This window comes from Lissotriton helveticus, chromosome 2_1 (genome assembly GCF_964261635.1).
Source record: "Lissotriton helveticus chromosome 2_1, aLisHel1.1, whole genome shotgun sequence".
NCBI classification, from domain to species: domain Eukaryota; kingdom Metazoa; phylum Chordata; class Amphibia; order Caudata; family Salamandridae; genus Lissotriton; species Lissotriton helveticus.
In genome coordinates this window covers 1710018378-1710038850 of record NC_136059.1, presented here as the reverse complement: position 1 = coordinate 1710038850, position 20473 = coordinate 1710018378, and positions in this window count along the sequence as shown.

Here is a 20473-nt window from a genome sequence, read left to right as displayed (position 1 = left end):
TCCTAAGAGGATGGGACCATCACCGAATCGTTCAATAAGATGCGCTTTTTGTTTCCAAGGCATCTGTTTGGTACCCCCCCTAGGTTAGGGAGAATCACAAAATCATCACCTCTCTCACTGCATACAAATTTTTCAGTTTCACATTTGTGAAAGTACTATATGCTCTTTAGCAGATAGAGATACCTATTTTATCATAACTGGCACTGTGCAGGATGCCATTTGCAATTATTTTGCAATTTTTTCATAGTGCAGACAAGTACACAGTGTTATCAGCTACACTACGCAGACTATGTGTACTACGTGAAGTTCAAAGTATACTACGTGAAGCTACCTGTAGTGCTGCTACGCAATCTACGCCCAGGGATACTAAATGTACCCCCCCAGAATCAAGAAAAAGCAAAATATCATATTATATGACTTGACATTCTTCTCTTTCAGCGTTGTACCTAAAGTTTGTTACATATAATTTATATAACAAATGTGTACAACATAAATCACAGGAACATATACATACACATACAGAGATTGCGATAAAAGCAGATAACAACCATTTTCCTTTCATGAAAAACAGGGTTAAACATTTAATGTGTTCAATCAACATAAAATAACCTGAAATGAAGAATAGTGTCCTGTGGTGTTTACTTAAATTGCGGATACGTGAATTTCCCCTCTGAATTATAGTCATATTGGTCCTAAATGGCCCCTATTTTGGTTGTTGGAAATATTTAATTACTGTTCAGAAATGTCACCTTTGACATCATTGTTATAGTTAGATCATTCATTCAGTTGTGATAATAGATATATCCTGGCCACACCAATATATACGCTGATGCATTTCAAACTTCCAAAAGGACTGTGTTCGTAGTTAATGAAGGTCTTCTTCAGGGCTTGCAGAGTTTTTGGGGACACTATATTAGGGACATGAAAAGCATAATTTAAAACCTTAGCAATCTTTTGTTTGTTAAAAGGGTCTGTGTTTACTAGCTAACTGAAGATGTAGAATCGTCCTATGTGAACAGTACATTCAATTTTTGCCCCTACAAACACTTAAGATCCTTTGCAAGCAATTGCGCATGCCACAGAATATTGTTGTTTCATTCCTAAGGCCGGCTGGGCAGATCCGTTGGTATAAATTATATCTTCATATCGATCTACAGACGTTATTTAATGCAGCAGAGGATATTCTTGTTCATACTGCAGGAATGCTTGTGTTTCTAATGTTGAATCAAATCTGTAATTTACATCTGTTGCAGTTATAGAGTTAGCCCATTGAATTCTCGGTACCGGGGTCATGACAATTATGCATTTCCCCTGCGCTAGGGCTTTCTCTCATTACAGCAGCCTGTACCGATGTAAGTATTTTTTTATTTGTTGCAAAATTCATTTCAGCATTCGTGTACAAATGTGATTTGTATGCTATAGGGACCGTATCAACTTAATTGAACATAATATATGTGTACCCAGTTTGACCAGCAGCTGCGCGGATCACTAGGTTAGTGCTGTTGACACGTGTGTGTAAATGTTTGGAATCTATCATGTCAGCTTATACGGAGCGTAGGATATCAGTATGTTCCTGTGTCCAATGGTGCACAGAAAAATCAGGTCTAATCAAGTTGTAGAAAGGTTTTGATGTTTCAGCATAATCCAAATGGTATGTGCGGCTAAAATTCAAGAATCCTAACATGGATTGTAGTCTTTTCAGAGTTGTCGGAGGTTTGAGCAGTACACATTTTTCTAAAAGTTGTGCCGTCAAGCATTTGCCTTCACTTGACTATTCGTACCCTAAAAATAGGACACTGAGATGGGCAATTTTTATTTTTTGAAATCAAATTTGTAACCCAAGTGGGCGAACCCAGGATTGTGAGGTTCACCCTAGACAAGTGTTCCATTAATTCATAGTATGTCAGATAGATGTCATCCACATAGGACAATTCCTCCTCATCAAAATTTTGAAGTAACTCTTTTACCCCAACTGAAAACAACCTGGGGCTGTTCTTATACCACTGGGGTAATTGGCAACGTTGGAATTGAGAGCCCAGCACCCGATAATGCTGTCAGATATCTGGTTCCAGGTGCTATATTTTGGCAGAAAATCCATTTGCAATGTCTAGTGTTGTTTTGTATTTTTTCTGCTTGACGTTATTCATTAGGGTGGCACTGTGTGCATTTTGCACGGCAAATATGTGTGTGGATGCGTTTAAATGTCTATAACCTAAGACTAGACAATATGAATTATCAGATTTCTTACTGGAAACAAGGGATTATTGATAGGCGAGGTGAAATTCTCTATCACCCCCTGGTATTCAAGTTGATCTAGGTTCTCTTTGCATCATGCTTTATTGGGTATTGTCTCTGTTGTAAAGGAATTGATTTTAATAGGATTTCATCCCACCCAACATGATTGCAGTATGGTACAGGAGCTAATGCTAATGCCCACTCCTGCATGTATTCATTTTTAACTAATTCTGGTACGAGGTCGGAGAAAGCAGTTAAAATAATATCTTCTCCCTTTAGGCAATCCATCACGAATTCAGGTAGCCAATCCTTTTTGGGCAAAAGAATATCATAACCATAGGTCAGGTTTTTCCAAAAGAGACCCTTGACCTTCCTGGGTATGTCCCCCTCCATTTGGAGTGTCATTCCGTATAAAGGATGCGGGACACTTACCCTTGTATCAGGTGTTTTCACTGTGATATGTTCTCTCAGTGCTACTACCACCAGATAATTCATTATGTTCTGGCTAGCTATTGTGACTACTGATGCACTGCCCAGTAACATCCCTGCCCATTCCCTATCAGAAGCAGGGTTCTCAGTAGCTTGGGAATTTCTGATTTTAATCCTGCTACCTTTTTCTTCTTAAATTAAGGTTTTTACGTTTTTTGTTTGTCTTCCTTTTTAATGATATAGTCGGAAGTGCGACGTGTCTCCCTTTTCAGCTTGACTCGCTCTTCCGATCTGTATTCTGATCGTCCGTCTCTCTCCCAACGCTTTTTGGATGTCCCCTGAAAGGAACAAGATGAACGTGTATCAGTATCCTGATACCTGTCAGGCTTTCTAATATTGTCAGGGTTTGTCAGATTGTATTTTCAGTTGGTGTGATCCTGTTGAGGAGACCCACCTTGTGACTGTGTTTTGATATGTTTATTTTTTGTTTATTATCCCATGTCTTCTTTGAAGAATCTGTTGCTTGCTTAGAGTTATCTTTTTCAGAACTACTCTTAGTGATTGATTACCCAGCTCTGGCTCCCAGATTATCTCATATGCATCTTTGATAATCTTAAGCAATATTCGCTCCTGTTGTGCAGGAGTGAATACTCAAAGGTGTTGGCCTATAGGCACCGATGTTGCGTCCCCTTTTATGTTACTTAACATAATGGTCGATACCTGGGCAAAATTGCCCATCAGTTTCATCCCCAGATCTAAGGCAGGCTCTGTTCTGTATTTGCTTCAGGACAACTGGCATGACTGCTATTGAAGGGCTATCATGTGTTCTGGTATAAACTGCAGCGAAGATTGTATCTCAAGTGACACAATCTTCTGACGGGAGAGCCATCAACATCAGCATTCAAATTGTCAGTATTCTGTGGTTTTCCTTCGGGCGAGTGTGGGCAAAAATTGTTTCAAGCTGTGCTGTTTTTTGTGCTATCCAGAATGGAATTTGCTCCCACTTGATGGAAACCTTTCCCATAACTTCATGTAGTGTTTGTGGGCTAATACCTGCAGTAACCATGTATGGTTGCATAGCCTGAGCAGCCCCTGCAGGTTCAACTTTCAATGTTCTCATTACGTATTGAGTAAGATTTCTGTAAAGTTGTACTAGATCTCTGTACTTCAGTTCAGAATCTTTATTCGAATTTTTTCAAATTCATAAAAGCAGTACAAATTTACAATCCCAATAAAATAACCATGATTCCAAATACATTTAAAACGTCACGCATTACTAAAATTACAAATTATTTTAGCAGCAAAAATACAGAAATTTACTAAGGGTGCTCCATTGTTTTACGTACATAGGTAGTAACTCTCAAAAAAGTGCTAGTGCCGAATATCAATTCATCATTGTTCAAAATTAGCAGCATCAAATAAGACTGTTCCAAAGAAAGTGGTCTATGCTTCTTAAAATATGGAACTAAAAACCATTTAATGTATTTTAGATAAAATTTACAAAAGAAAAGAAAATGTAAATCATTTTGTAAACTCATACCATCACATGGACACAATTTATCTTCAGATCTTATTGATGAATAACCTAACAGGAAACATAATAAAAATCTAACAGTGCCTGCCCTTAAACGGAACAGAAGTGATCTTTCCCAGTTTGTCATTGGCAATATAAGATACAATGGAATTGGTTGTATATACAGATCTTTATTCACATAAGCCTGGATAGTTGATTTAGTTAACTCCCTCGCCAGTCTATCTTTACTGTAAAGTGCATACAGTGCAAACTTTGTTTCATTTTTGTCTTTAGGCTCAATCTTGCAGGGGTCAAAGAAAAGATTACCTTTACCCACACTACTCAATTTATTAAGGACTCCAGAGAGCCAGGGGATTGTCATCCCTTTCTCACAATTAAGACAATCGCTTATAATTTCATGGGTTAGGGAGGCCGATTTGTTTCTCCAAATAGCCAGCCAGAACATTGCCGATCTCGATGCTATGAAATCCGATATGTAGTGCAAATTCAATTCGCAATGACAGATATACTCTGAGGTAGAAATAGGGGCTCCAAGGATTTTCCTACAGAAACGATTTTCCTCGGTCTGAATACTAGATGTTTTATTCAGACCCCATATCTCAGCCCCATATGTTGCTACTGGGACACACAGTAGTTTAACATTTTTTAAATATGCTTTTGTAGCGCCTACTTTCTTGGGCCGTGGGAGGCTAAGAATAGAGTTAATGGATTTTGAGAACTTGCTCGTGGCGTGGACCAAATGTCCACTCCACGAGTCGTTCGCAGCAAAAACCATTCCTAAATAGGGGAAAGTATTAGTGGAATAGAGTCTGTCTGATCCCACCGAAATGACACTAAGTTGTTTTTTCCCCGGGCCACAGGACATGATAAAAGATTGTAAAGATGATCCAAACTCAAATATCTTGATAAAGAGATGTATCTTTATTGGTCATAAGTAGAGAGACCTCCAGCTCCTTCTCAGCATCTTCAGTACTGACCACAATTCACAAGATAACATTCTAAGCACCTAGCAACATCATGAGATTCTATGGAGAATAGATCCTAACACATCTTCCCCATTATAATATAAATTGATAGATAAATTAACCTAACAAATTAAATAAGAAAAAGCATTTAACATGAAATAGTTACACAAAGGAAAAATATTCACTATGGAGCAGGGCACTTTGCAACATTACCACAGCTCCAAGCAGAACCATCAGATAATATGAGAACATTTTTCCTAACACATTTCACACGTTTGGGTTGAGAACATTTATTATCCCCTTTAATGACAATTCCACCTTTTCTAACTACAACCCAATCACCTTCTTTGAAATCACTTTCTCTCACTTTCATCCTCAAATTGTAGTTTTTTGCTGAATCAAACTGTTGTTTTTCTACACCACACTTGACTTTCGCACGGTCAACCCACACACACTCTCTATTCTTGAGCCAACCAGGAACTTCCTTCACTCCAGGTTCTCGCCTTTTCAAAGAAACAAAAGGCGAGACACCAGTTATAGAATGTGGCATAACCCTGTACAACCACACCATCTTCTTGAGTTCATCAGACCACAACAAACCATTCGCCAATGATAGCTGAATATTATCCATCAATAACCTGTTAATCCTTTCAACTAGACCATTGGCCTGTGGCCTGAACAACGCCACTCTTTCATGGCAAATTCCCATTTTATCCAAAAACTCTTTCATCTGCCTAGACACCAACTGCACTCCATTGTCCGACACCAACGTTTTTGGAATCCCCTCATTCAAAAATGTTCTCTCCAAAAAATTAATGACTTTCTTGGTATCAATACTGTCAGTAGATTCCACGACAAACCACTTTGAATGGTAATCAACAAGAACCATTAAAAACTTGCTGCGAACACCCAATCTAGAAATCGGACCAAGAAAATTGATCCCTAACTTTTCCCATGGGCGAGCTGGAAAATCAACACAAGAAAGAGGAGGCTGTCTAACCATTTTAGTCTCATCACTCCCTGCACAAGCATAACAGTTTTTCACAAGTTCATCAATTTCACCATCCATACCTGGCCACCAAAACGATTCACGAATCCTTCTCTTCGTCATATTCCTTCCCAAATGACCTTCGTGAGCTAACCTCATAATTTTGGATCTAAGTTTGTATGGTGGTACCAATCTACTCCTTCTCCATAGTTTGTATTCACAAACACTTAACTCTCCTTCCACATGATAAAAACTTTTTAGACGACAATCGGAACAAGAGTCTTTAGACCAACCTTCAGAAACACACTTCAAGACACAGGATAATAGTTGATCCTCAGACATTGCATTTTCCCACTCTTCTTTATCAAATGCCTGCACTTCATTACATTTAACCAAAGCATCCACGTCCTCTGATTCACCAAACTCTTGGTCCACTGGCATCCTAGATAAATAATCTGCCACAACATTCTTCACACCCTTCATATACTCTACTTCAAAATTATATTCCAACACTGATAAAATCCACTTAGATATCCTGGGAGTAACATTCCCCTCTAAACCTCTTCCACCCTTAAACAAATGTACAAGAGGCTTGTGATCTGTTCGCACTCTAAAAGGTAACCCCCAAAGGAAATATCTGAAATGTTTAATCCCCCAGGTACATGCAAGAGCCTCTCGCTCAATCACCGAATAAGAAACCGAGCACCCTGGAGTCTCCTTGAAGCGAAACCAACAATTCTCTCTGCACCATCACAAATCTGAGACAACACAGCCCCGATTCCCAAAACACTAGCATCAGTAGTAACTAAGGTCCTGGCTTTAACATCAAAGTGACCTAAGGTCGGTGCATGTAAGATTCCACTCTTAACAGACTTGAATGCCTTCTCACACTCTTCATTCCACAAAAAAGTAACACCATTCTTCATTAACAACCTTAAAGGTTCAACCATATCAGAAAATCCCTTAATAAACTTAGAACAGTATTCAGCTAACCCTAAGAAAGATCTCAGCTGATCCTTATTAGATGGAGTAGGGGCATCATTAATTGCAGATATGATGCTTTTCTTTGGCTTAATTCCCAAACCAGATATTTCATGCCCTAAATATGTTACCTTATCTCTCTTAAGCTGGCACGTATCTTTTTTTATTGTTAAGCCATTTTTTTCCATCTGCTCCAAAACTTCAACTAAGATTTTGTCATGATGATCACAATTCTTACCAACTATAAGTACATCGTCTTGGAAACATAGTACATTTTTCATGTCCTGGAGAACCTGATGCATTACCCCCAGGAACGCCGCTGAGGCAGATGCCAGACCAAAAGGCATTCTACAATAACGGTATGCTCCCAGTGGTGTTACAAACGAGGTAAGATGTCTAGAATCCACATCCAGATCAATTTGGTGGTAAGCTGAGGACATATCAATCACGCTGAAAATCACTCCACCACCCATAGCACTCAACATTTCAGAAATGTTGGGTAGTGGTTGTCTGTCTACCCAGATATTTTTATTGAGGTCGCGTAAATCCACACAGAGCCGAATTTTGGCTCCACCATCCTTGGGCGCGACCACAATGGGCGCAAGCCACTCAGAAGCCTCAATGGGCTCAATAATCTTTAATTTCAAGAGTTTATCCAACTCTTCTTGAAGAGACCCGCTCATCAAATACGGTACATTCCACACCTTATGTACTACGGGAATAGCATTGCTTTTGAGAATGATTTTGTGAGAAAACCCCTTCAATTTCCCAAGATCCTCAGAAAAGACATTAGGAAATCTTTTCATAATATCAATCTCAAAAGCATCAACATTGAGTATGGGAAGAGACGAGACTGGCTCAGCTGCATTAGGATTTAAAAGAATTCCAAGGTCTTTCTGGTGACGCCATCCAAGCAAGTTTGAACCTTGCTTCGTCAAATAAACCCTACCAAATACCTTTCGATGAGAAAAAGTAATGACCAGCCACTTAAGTCCTAAAATATCAATGGTTTTTCCACTATATCCTACAGCTTTGATATCAGGAACGTCCCAAGAAGTAATATCACACTCATCACCCCAGACCTTCACATACATTTCTTGAGATAACAGTGTATAAAGACTTCCAGAGTCAATCAACATCCTAACATTCTTGGTGCCAGGATACTTAAGATCTCTACAATTAAAATTTATAATACAATGTGGCTTCTCAAGTGTATCTGAGCTCTCAGTAGCTACATCTAAAAGTTTAGAAACACTACAACATTCTTCACTTAGAGAAGAATCCTCAGAACTATTCATCAAGGATACTCCATCAACACACAACATTAATTCTTGAACACTTTCACAACAATCATCAACTTCATTAACATATTGAGTTTTGGCATTACAAGCTTTGGCTATATGACCCTTCTACCGCATGCTCTACAAATAGCATTCCTAGCCATGCATCGTGTACTAAAAGCAATATGGCCAGGAGCACCACACCTATAACACTTTATTACACGGGAACTCACTGCTGTTTGTTGACTAATAGGCACAAATCGAGACTGTCCAAAAGGTTTGGCAAAGGCTTTTGAATAGTTTGCCACCCTTTGAATCTAACTTATTATCAACCTTAACTATTTTGGTTTTTTCCACACAAGCTTGAACCTCAGAATTTTTTTTGAGAATTATCTTTAGAAGATATGGGATCGGTACACGTATCCATTTCTTTTATCCAGAGATCAGTATTTTCCAAACCTTTGGCAATTTGAATAGCCTCATCCAGGGTACAATCCTTAATGAGTAACTTTTCCCTTACTCTCTTGTTATTAGTGCATCTGACGATTTGATCATGAATTAAGGAATCAGCAAGGTTTTCAAATTGACAATTCAAAGATAACCCTCTCAAGGCTGCTACATAAGTTCCAATATCCTCATCAAGTTTCTGTACGCAAAAAAAGAACTTATGTCTTTCCAAAACTGTGTTGATTTTGGTTACAAATCTCTTCTCTAACATTTGCATACTCATTTCATACACATTACAAGGCTGGACATCCCCCATTCCCAAAGAAATTTCAGGTAAGTCTTCGTATAATCGTCTGCCTTCCACTCCCAAATGATGTAATAAAATGGCTTGCTTGCGAATAGGTCCATATTTGTCAGAACCAGTAGCAAGAACATAAGTTAAAAATATTTTTTTCCATTCTTTCCAAGGCACTGATGGTTCACCCGGAGTAGGATGGAAAGAAGGAGGAGCAGCGAGACTTTGATCAGCCATGTATAAGTCAATTTGTTATCAGGTATGAAAAAGTACAGTTTTGTCAAAATGAAGAAGAAAAATGCTTTTAACCACTATTTAAATTCTCCAATAGTAAATTCAAGTTAGATTTTATCCCATCTTTAAAGGTATAGCATCAGAAATTCATTTTGAATTATCATTCAGTATTATACATTCCATAGACAAATCAAATGTTTCATTGTATCAAATACATAAATCATATTCAATAGTTAACACAACGGAATAAAAACCCAATGCATTTCGGGGCAGAAGCCCCTTCGTCAGGGGTCTGTTGCAGAAGAAATAAGAAAGAAAAAGAAAAAGAAAAATCAGTTACTTTCGATGCTTATGAGGTAAATAACTTTTCTACATGCCGAGTTACTAAATGATTCTTACCACGAATATGAAGTTTCACGACCAATTATAAATTGGGTAATTATGTTTCATGCAGCTGCGGATCATCTAAAGAATGAATATTAAAAAAGTCAACACACTACCGCTTGTGTTCAAGTGGCCATGGATGCTTAAATTAAAGAAATGCAGTTTACCTGAATTTTCACTTGTGTGCAAACTGCAATAGAAAAATATATAGTGTTCAGGATTTAGAGGAAAAACCAACCGAAAAAATCATGGTGTTTACAGAGGCATGTTACATTGCTCACCTGAATTAAAACTGTGGAGAGCAGTAGATCCTGTAAGATTTAAAGAAACCTAATGAGCGTTGTTTAATGCATTGGAGGAGTATTACTTCTGAATCAAGGAATGGGGTTTACCTGCCAGCCTTTAAACAGCGTGTATCTCTCGCGTTTGCTTAATCAACACGTTGTGCTGTAAAAAAAAAAAAAAAAATGAAGGCTTTCAAAAAATGGTTCCCGAGTACTTGGGATTCTTGTGAAGAATTGAAACTGATCTAATATCTGCTCTATGGTTAGAGCTTACCGTTATATGCGACGGCGTCTCCGGGAATACAATCTCCTCGGGCGTCAAATCGACCGGTTTAGTCCTTTCTCGGTTGCTTATTTACTCGTTGCTGAGTGTACATTGATAGAAAAAGGACTTCTCTATGCTGTGATTAGACGGGCGCCATTACTAAGCGTTACCGGTTAATGGTTTGATACCCTGTGAAATATTCACTCGATTATCAAAATCTGGCAAATTATCACTAAATTCGTAATTACATCTCCAAACTATGATGACAAAGAGAAAAGTGAAAAAAGGAAGGAAAAAGGAAAATGAAGAAAAATACATAAAACGTATAAATTTTACAACATAACAAAATAGTCATTCTTTTATGTTTCACTGCCTATTTACAATCTTGCTCATTGAAAGTAATCACTTAATAGATTTCTCGTTTACTGACTAGATATTGTGAAGTGGGGGTGGTTTAGATGTTTATAAAAAACAAATCTTTTCCATTTTGTCATTAAGCCCATCAGGGGTCAGAGTTTGTAGTTTGCGAATCCAAAAGGCTTCTCTTTGGAGAAGGGTCTTTGCATTATCTTGCCCTAATCGCTGCGGAATCAGTTCGATAATTTGAAATCTGAATTGGGCTAAAGTATGTCCTGTGTCAATCCAATGCTTAGCCAACGGAGAGGTGCAGTTTTTATTGCGAATCCGACTTTTGTGCTCAGACAATCGCACTTTTAATTTCCTGTCGGTTTTCCCGACGTACAAAAGGCCGCACCGACATTTGATTGAATATACCACATGTTCCGAGTTACAATTCGTAGTGTGCCTTAATGATATTTTTTCACCTGTACGTGGATGTAATAGGATATTCCCCAATATGGCGTTATTGCAATTCTTGCAATTGTAGCATCTAGTTGTGCCTTTATATGTTTCTTGTTGCTGGGTATGTCTCTCATCTCTTAATGGCTGATTTAATAGCTCTTTCATGTTCTGTGCTCTCTTATAAGCAAACAGAGGCTTATCGATGAACAATGTACCAGCTTATCGTGAACAATGTACCACAAAGTCACCAAAGAGAAGCCTTTTGGATTCGCAAACTACAAACTCTGACCCCTGATGGGCCTAATGACAAAATGGAAATGATTTGTTTTTTATAAACATCTAAACCATAGGACCCTCAAGGGATTCGACCTCACAGTGATATGAATGCTCAAAAGATACAAAACACATTACTCACACTTCACAATATCTAGTCAGTAAACGAGAAATCTATTAAGTGATTACTTTCAATGAGCAAGATTGTAAATAGGCAGTGAAACATAAAAGAATGACTATTTTGTTATGTTGTAAAATTTCTACGTTTTACGTATTTTTCTTCATTTTCCTTTTTCCTTCCTTTTTTCACTTTTCTCTTTGTCATCATAGTTTGGAGATGTAATTACGAATTTAGTGATAATTCGCCAGATTTTGATAATCGAATGAATATTTCACAGGGTATCAGACCATTAACCTGTAACGCTTAGTAATGGCGCCCGTCTAATCACAGCATAGAGAAGTCCTTTTTCTATCGTTGTACACTCAGCAACGAGTAAATAAGCAACCGAGAAAGGACTAAACCGGTCGATTTAGACCCCCGAGGAGATTGTATTCCCGGAGACGCCGTCGCATATAACGGTAAGCTCTTACCATAGAGCAGATATTAGATCAGTTTCGTTTCTTCATAAGAATCCCAAGTACTCGGGAACCATTTTTTGAAAGCCTTCATTTATTTTTATTTTTTTACAGCGCAACGTGTTGATTAAGCAAACGCGAGAGATACACGCTGTTTAAAGGCTGGCAGGTAAACCCCATTCCTTGATTCAGGAGTAATACTCCTCCAATGCATTAAACAACGCTCATTAGGTTTCTTCAAATCGTACAGGATCTACTGCTCTCAACAATTTTAATTCAGGTGAGCAATGTAACATGCCTCTGTAAACACCATGATGTTTTTCGGTTGGTTTTTCCTCTAAATCCTGAACACTATATATTTTTCTATTGCAGTTTGCACACAAGTGAAAATTCAGGTAAACTGCATTTCTTTAATTTAAGCATCCACGGCCACTTGAACACAAGCGGTAGTGTGTTGACTTTTTTAATATTCATTCTTTAGAAGATCCGCAGCCGCATGAAACATAATTATCCAATTTATAATTGGTCGTGAAACTTCATATTCGTGGTAAGAATCATTTAGTAACTCTGCATGTAGAAAAGTTATTTACCTCATAAGCATCGAAAGTAACTGAGTTTTCTTTTTCTTTTTCTTTCTTATTTCTTCTGCAACAGACCCCTGACGAAGGGGCTTCTGCCCCGAAATGCATTGGGTTTTTATTCCGTTGTGTTAACTATTGAATATGATTTATGTATTTGATACAATGAAACATTTGATTTGTCTATGGAATGTATAATACTGAATGATAATTCAAAATGAATTTGTGATGCTATACCTTTAATGATGGGATAAAATCTAACTTGAATTTACTATTGGAGAATTTGAATTTTTGATTGTGCGTGCTAGAGTCCTCGTTACCTTCTGTACCAGGCCATACATTTTGTTATAATACAGTGGGCAGGCACTAATCTAGCGCAGCACACGTACCGGATAAACGTTTAAAACATTGATTAAGTGAGTGCAGCACCCGTACACATATATTGTTTAACCACTATTTACCACAATCGATCATTGTTGAAGATTGTAAATTGAGTTTCTCTCAGTGACGTTTGCTCGTTGCTCGTTGCTTCGTTTGCTCGAATAAACTTCTAAGTTTATTAATGGTAAAATCGAAATTGTTCATCAGTAACATCTGCTCGTTTATTTCTTTTCGTCAGTAAACATTTCGCAGTGTAAACATAGGAGACAAAATGGCCGATACGTACGGGTCACGATTTGACCCCGCGTACGTAAGCAACAGCGAAGATGTCTTGTGGGAGATTCCAATGCGCAAGTATTCAAGACGGCAGCTTGAGATTTCAATGCGCGAGTATTCAGGATGGCAGCTCGAGACGGCACTTCAGGTAAGGCTGTTAGAAGTTTTTCAAAAGATGCGCTATGCTAGCAGTGAACTCAGGGACGGATTAAAAGAATAAGTCAATTCCAGGTAGTTCACGAAGAATAAAGCATGAGTCGCATGCTTGTACAGTATAGAAAATTTTAATTAGAACAAGGATTCCAGAAAGCTTGACGAAAACGAGCAAATCGAGCCAGCAAAACGAGCAAATTCAGTCACAGAATATTCAAAGTGGTAGAAATAAATGTACATACCAATCGTAAAACATCTGAACTATTCCAATGGAGTACTGAAAGCAAATTGGAAGGAAGTAAAAGAAAAATGTATACTTTCAAGAAGTATCATCCAGGGGTGGAGGTCAACACATCTGTCCCCTGCCAGAAAAGTCTTTTAAATCCCGTCGCCAATATAAAGATGATCCAAACTCCAATATCTTGATAAAGAGATGTATCTTTATTGGTCATAAGTAGAGAGACCTCCAACTCCTTCTCAGCATCTTCAGTACTGATCACAATTCACAAGATAACATTCTAAGCACCTAGCAACATCATGAGATTCTATGGAGAATAGATCCTAACATAGATTTTTTAAAATTTACTTTAACATCTAGGTTATCCATATATTGTGCAAAACTTTTGACCAAGCTACGTAGAGCGTTTGGTGTAAGGCCCATAAGCACCGCATCATCTGCGTAAAGCAGAGTCGGTAGAAGTCCCCCCCTTATTTTTGGGACATCAGTAGTTGCTTGTTTTAAAATTTTATTTAGTCCATTGACATAAATAATAAACAACAGGGGTGCTAAAACGCACCCCTGCCTAACTCCTCTTTCTACTTTTATGTGCCCTGATATTTCTCCCGCCATTCCGATCCTTACTTGTGCTTTTGTGTCGGTATGCAGGTAGGCCAAAAAGTGTACAAGGGGCTCTTCTAGGCCATAATCTAAAAGAATAGCCAACAATTTAGACCTATTTACTGGGTCGAATGCGGATGATAAGTCCATAAATGCTAAGTAGATCGGTGACGACCTAGCAATAGTATATTTGCTAATTACTAAATTTAAGTTCAGACATTGCTCTGTCGTCCCAACCCCACTTCTGAAACCCATTTGACAGGGGTCTAAAACTCCCGTGTCATCTACCCAGTCATTTATTCTGTTATATAGCACTCGCCCCAAAATTTTCAAGGTATTATCTAAAAGTGAAATAGGTCTGTAATTTGCTGGGTCTGTTCTCTCCCCTTTCTTGTATATCGGCACTATTATACTTGTAGACCATGTGTCTGGCATTGGCACTAATGGTAAACTATTAAAAACATTTTTTAAAATAGGTGCCCAAAGTTCAGGTTTCCATTTGATGATGTGTATCGGAAGGCCTTCTGGCCCAGGGGCTTTATTGCCAAGGCTTTGTTTGATAGCCGCGATCACCTAACCTACACTGATCTCTAAGGGGCACAATTGACCTTGTGTATAGTTACTACTAACATTTGGTTGAGTTGCTTACACTTTGGAAAATTGATCTTCCCACTGGTTACTCGGGATAATACAGCTTATTGCTGACATTTGAGTTCCCATGTCACGCATATTTTTTACTGCGGACCAAAAAACCGTTCCATTTTTCCCTGCTGCTGAGTCCGATAGCTCCTCCCAACGCTCTGACAGAATAATTACCTTGCGTTCCCCTATTGTGGATTTATACTTCTTTCTCGCCTCCCTAACCTCCTTTTGGCATCTAGATTTTGCATTCAGTGCCTTACGTAAAGCCCTGTTAGCAATTGAACAGTTACTGTCGAACCACTTGGGATCCATATCTTTTCTACGGTTAGGGACAGTTAGGAGTGTCTTTATAACTGTACACAGATTGGTAAAGTCTGTAATTACTCTTAAATTATTCCCATCTGATAGTGTGCATGAATCGATCAGATGTTGGTGCTTATTTGTGACCTGCGCGATTATGCTTCCACTGTCAATCCCTCTCCATTTCTTAAATTGTTTGTAACGGGGGTTATATCTCTAGCCCCAAGTGTACGGGCAAACGCTGGGGAAGACCCCAGTCTAATATTCGCCACTAGTGCATTATGATCCCCAAAGGCAGTCTCTAATACCTTAGCCATTGTAAGGCAATCAATGAGCTCGGGTGACATAAAAATGTAATCAATAGTTGTCGAATAGTCTCTGCCTCTAAATGTTGGAACATAATTAATTGTGGGGGTAGGGTTTACATCCATAATATTAGTTAGGATATGCTCGCGAATGAAGAAATCCAGTTCCAAGCCCCTTTTTGCTGCTCGATCAATTTGAGTATTTCCCATATTTAAATCGGGATTTGGAATCTTAGCATTAAAATCCCCTGCTAGGATTATCCTTTTACCCATACTTTTATCTGGTGTCTCATTAACGTCAGACAAAAATTAAAAAAGTTCTATAAAATTTTTGTTTGGGATTGAGTGAAAATCATTATTATATCATTATTATAGAAATTAATCACATAAAAAGGGACCTTTCTTTTGTATTCAATAATCTGGATATTAGGACTTTTAGTTGGTATTATCTTAATGCTGCCACCTGCAGTTATCCTAATACCAGTTAGTAACCCCCCCCATAGGCCGACCGAAATCAGGTTTAGTTGCAGTTATACTATGGCAATAAAAGCTATCTATGTGGAGATCTATAGTGGCCCATGTCTCCTGGAACATTATTATGTCTTTATCAGATAGTATCTTTAACCAATCCGGGTCCGATAATCTTGGTTCCAACCCTGCAACGTTCCAACTAATGATTTCAAGGTAAGTCTTAGTTGTTATATTTACGCAAGCCTTTCCAAAATTCTCATTGGTTGTCCCCTCGTTTAAAACTCTTTGTTTAGGTAAAGCGCTGACCTTACCAACCCCAGTACTTTCAATCACTATAGTCTCCTTACTTTTTATCCGTGTGACTGATGGGCACTTCATTATGGGCGCTACTACTGCGTTTACTTCTCTATCGTCCGGAACAAGCATCGAATGACTGTTAGGCATCTGATTACCACTTCTATGGGTATTTTCTGGACCCCTCCCAATCTCTATAGGGCCCGATGGTTACTGTCTGTCAGTCGACCATCTCCAGACAGCACCTGTTGGCGGTCGGAATCCCTATAAAGTTTTCCCTAAATGCTCAGTCTCTACCCGGGTTCCCTCCCAAGTCTCCCCAGTCTCCTCCCCAATCCCCTTGACCCATTCTACTCCAATTGCTGTCATGACCTGGCCTCGCACGACTCCTAAGGGGATAAAAGAAAGAGAGTCGTTTGATTTCAATGCGTTCATAACGCCCTTGCGTTCTCCAAGAACATATGTAATCTGCCGTAGACAGTCACCCTGGGTAGTTTTCCACTCTTCCTCCACCCAGGGAACTCTGCGCACCATTAAAATCCTACCTGAACAGTTAAGGGGTAGGGGTCAGTTGGAGTTGAGCCAGTGTTGGACTTTGTTCCTTAGTGACCAACTAGATTCTTCTATATGGTCTGCCACCTCTGGGACCCCTGTCATAACTACTACTAGTGGACTTGCTTCTGGAGGCAAATTAACAATGGGTCTACGCTCTTTTACTCCCCTCTTCAAATCCCTTTTGGGGAGTGTTGGAGAGGCCTTAGGTGAACTATCTTTGTGCCTAGTGGGCACAGCAGCATTTGCTGATTTGACTGCTGTTTTATTAACTTGAGCTACCGGGGTCTTTGGTTTAGTATTTGTGTTTGCTACTTGTACAGTCGTTTTCTTGGGTAATGAATCTGCCTGTTTGGTGTTACTAGGTTTTGTCCCCCAGCCATTATTGCCCCATGATTAGGTGTGTCTATGGGTGCATTTTTGGAGAGAACACTCAGTCCTTCCCGTTGTTTTTCTATGTGTAGGAGTCTAGTCTCTATTGGGGACAAATAGATATTAAAAAGCTCCCCAATTTTTGCTAACAATTTACTATTTTCATCGCAGTGGTTACATGTTCCCCCCTGCGTACCCAAACCCTCTACACTTTCTGTATCCAGAACTTCGTTTGTCACATCTGGGTGTGATTTCCCATTACCATTCCTTGCGGGGTGTTCTAGTCCTTTCACATACTTTTTCTTTGGCACACATTTCTCCTTAACCTTAACTATTGGCGCCTTTGCCCATTTCTTTTGTTTCTGTATAGCACCCTCCCTCCTACCCCTTGACTGCCTGTTGCTTGTATCATCTGGCGTAAGATTAATAACTAAATCTGGGGACTTTTCTAAGGCCAAACTTAATTGTGAATCCGACAGAAGTTGCGACGCTGACAGGTCAACTATGTTTGGCATACTATATACTTCTGCCTGGACATCTACCAAAGAACCTGCCTCCTGAGCTTGTGCTGGGGTTCTAGCTAATGCGAGAGGTCCCAAAGATGAGCGTCTAGCCAGAGTTAGGTCTTGAGAGACTCTACGCTCCAGAAAAATAATTCCTTGATCAATAGCTTCATTTGCCCTAGTAATGAAGTTATCCAAAGGACCTATAATCTGTGCTCCACCCGCAGCCGTTTTGCTTCTACTGCCCCTCGTAGACATAGTGTACAAAAATGAAAATATATACTTAACAGATGATAACTTGTATAGTACAGTTCAATGTATAAGCATAAGTACAGATTGTCTGTGGGTGGAAGTAGAAGGAAATAAATAAATGATAGAATAAAGAGATTGGGCCCGGTCCGGTCTCGCACGATCTTTAACAGGCTTAAACGGGCCCGCCCTAGGCCCGGGCTTTGCCCGGTGCGTCCCGCGCGCGTCCCTCGAAGCGGGGCTCAGTGCCTGCTTTATGCACCTCCTGGTGCGGGCGCGTCGTCAGTAGTGCGCGCCGTCGCTGTGCCTGCCGGGAGTTGTGGTCCCGGGGCCGCGGCGCGAGGGATGATGCAGCTGACTCTTGGCCGGGGGCGGCGTGGGATATGGCCCTCTTGACTCGTGGCGGTGGCAGCGTCCTGGACAAATAAGGTAGGTAGCAAGGTTCCCCCCTCCGCCGGGCTCAGCGCCTGCTTTATGCACCTCCGGGTGCGGGCGCGTCGTCAGCAGTGCGCGCCGCCGCTGTGCCTGCCGGGAGTTGTGGTCCCGGGGCGGCGGCGCGAGGGATGATGCAGCTGACTCTTGGCCGGTGGCGGCGTGGGATATGGCCCTCTTGACTCGTGGCGGTGGTGGCGTCCTAGACAAATAAGGTAGGTAGCAAGGTATCTCATATGCATCTTCGATAATCTTAAGCAATATTCGCTCCTGTTGTGCAGGAGTGAATACTCAAAGGTGTTGGCCTATAGGCACTGATGTTGCCTCCCCTTTTATGTTACTTAACATAATGGCCGATACCTGGGCAAAATTGCCCATCAGTTTCATCCCCAGATCTAAGGCAGGCTCTGTCCTGTACTCGTTCTGTATTTGCTTCAGGACAACTGGCATGACTGCTTTTGAAGGGCTACCATGTGTTCTGGTATAAACTGCAGCGAAGATTGTATCGCAAGTGACACAATCTTCTGACGGGGGAGCCATCAACATCAGCATTCAAATTGTCAGTATTCTGTGGTTTTCCTGCGGGCGAGTGTGGGCAAAAACTGTTTCAAGCTGTGCTGCTTTTTGTGCTATCCAGAATGGAATTTGCTCCCACTTGGTGGGAACCTTTCCCATAACTTCATGTAGTGTTTGTGGGCTAATACCTGCAGTAACCATGTATGGTTGCATAGCCTGAGCAGCCCCTGCAGGTTCAACTTTCAATGTTCTCATTACGTATTGAGTAAGATTTCTGTAAAATTGTACTAGATCTCTGTAAAGTTTGCGCATCCCTGCTGATGTTAAGGCAGCAAAGTCTGGAAGCGGTGTGTATGATGCTAAGACTGGCTAAGTCATTCCTTCTCTGCTGAGCAGACCCTGTCTCTCATGTTCTGTGGTATGGGGTAGCGTGCCTTTAAACCAATTAATGTGATCTTGGTAAGTTAACAGGACTTCTAAGTCCAACATTGGGAAATACTCATCAGGTGGTTCATCTTCAATGTATTCATGGAATAACGGTGTGTGTGCATCTGCAGGCAGGAATTCAACCCAAGACTAGAATAATGTTGTTCTTAATGCTTCATGTGCCTCAACCATGAAGGTAACTTCTCCACTCATTGCCGGAAGGTCATTTTGTAACAATTTCATGGTAACTGCCTGTCTGCAATTTTCTGAAATATTTAGTCCTGCTAGCTGTTCTTCCATATCATCACCCGGTTGTTCTGTCATTGTTAAAGCAGTAGTATTTAGCCAGATTTTTATAGAGATATGGTTTGCACAATAGGGGAACTTCTAATTCCCAAGCTTGCTTATCTACAGCCAATACATAGGGCATACCTATTCAGCTGGGGCGGATTGGCTTCCCTTCCCACTATGGATGTCTCCGGTAAAAATGCGAGTAGGGCTCACTGAGAAAGCATGACTGAACTTCTCAGATTTGACTGTTAAATAAGAGCCTTAACCAACGTTGGCAGCACCATGTTGTGTTGTTCCTACCAATCCGTAGGACCTGTGCATTCTTTGGACAACATAAACTAAGGGTTTGGTGTCAAGACTGATTCCAGACACCCCAGCAGGATATGTTGGCCTATCGACCAGCTAGTTCACAGTGCCACGTGAATAGTTTCTGCCAACCACTGAACATGACAACACTGACCCTCAGGGACCGAGGAAACAGTACAGAACGTTTCTCTCAGTCACTTGCGCTCACTTATTCTCAAAGAAATATACAGAGAATACACAGTGGGACGTTTTCAATAATATTTATTGAACCAACGTTATTCTTGCATAAAATATGTGTGCTGCAATAATTAGTAGACAGAAGTAGATAAAAGTGATTACAAGCATCAAAAGCGTAAATAGTAGAAATAGTTCTACCATGGTGCTAAAACAATGTATATATGCAGGAATGTAAATAAGACAGTAATCTAGCGTACTCCTACTATGTGGACCCTACTCTAAGTTTACCTAGAGTGTGTGTAGGTGTAGAGCCAAGAAACCCCCCAAGGAACGATCCGACACATTGCCTGATGGGATGGAGTGAAGGACTCCGGCGTTGTCACAAACTGGACACCCCTCACGAGATGTCAGACCACTGCATGGTGATTTCTCAGCATGCA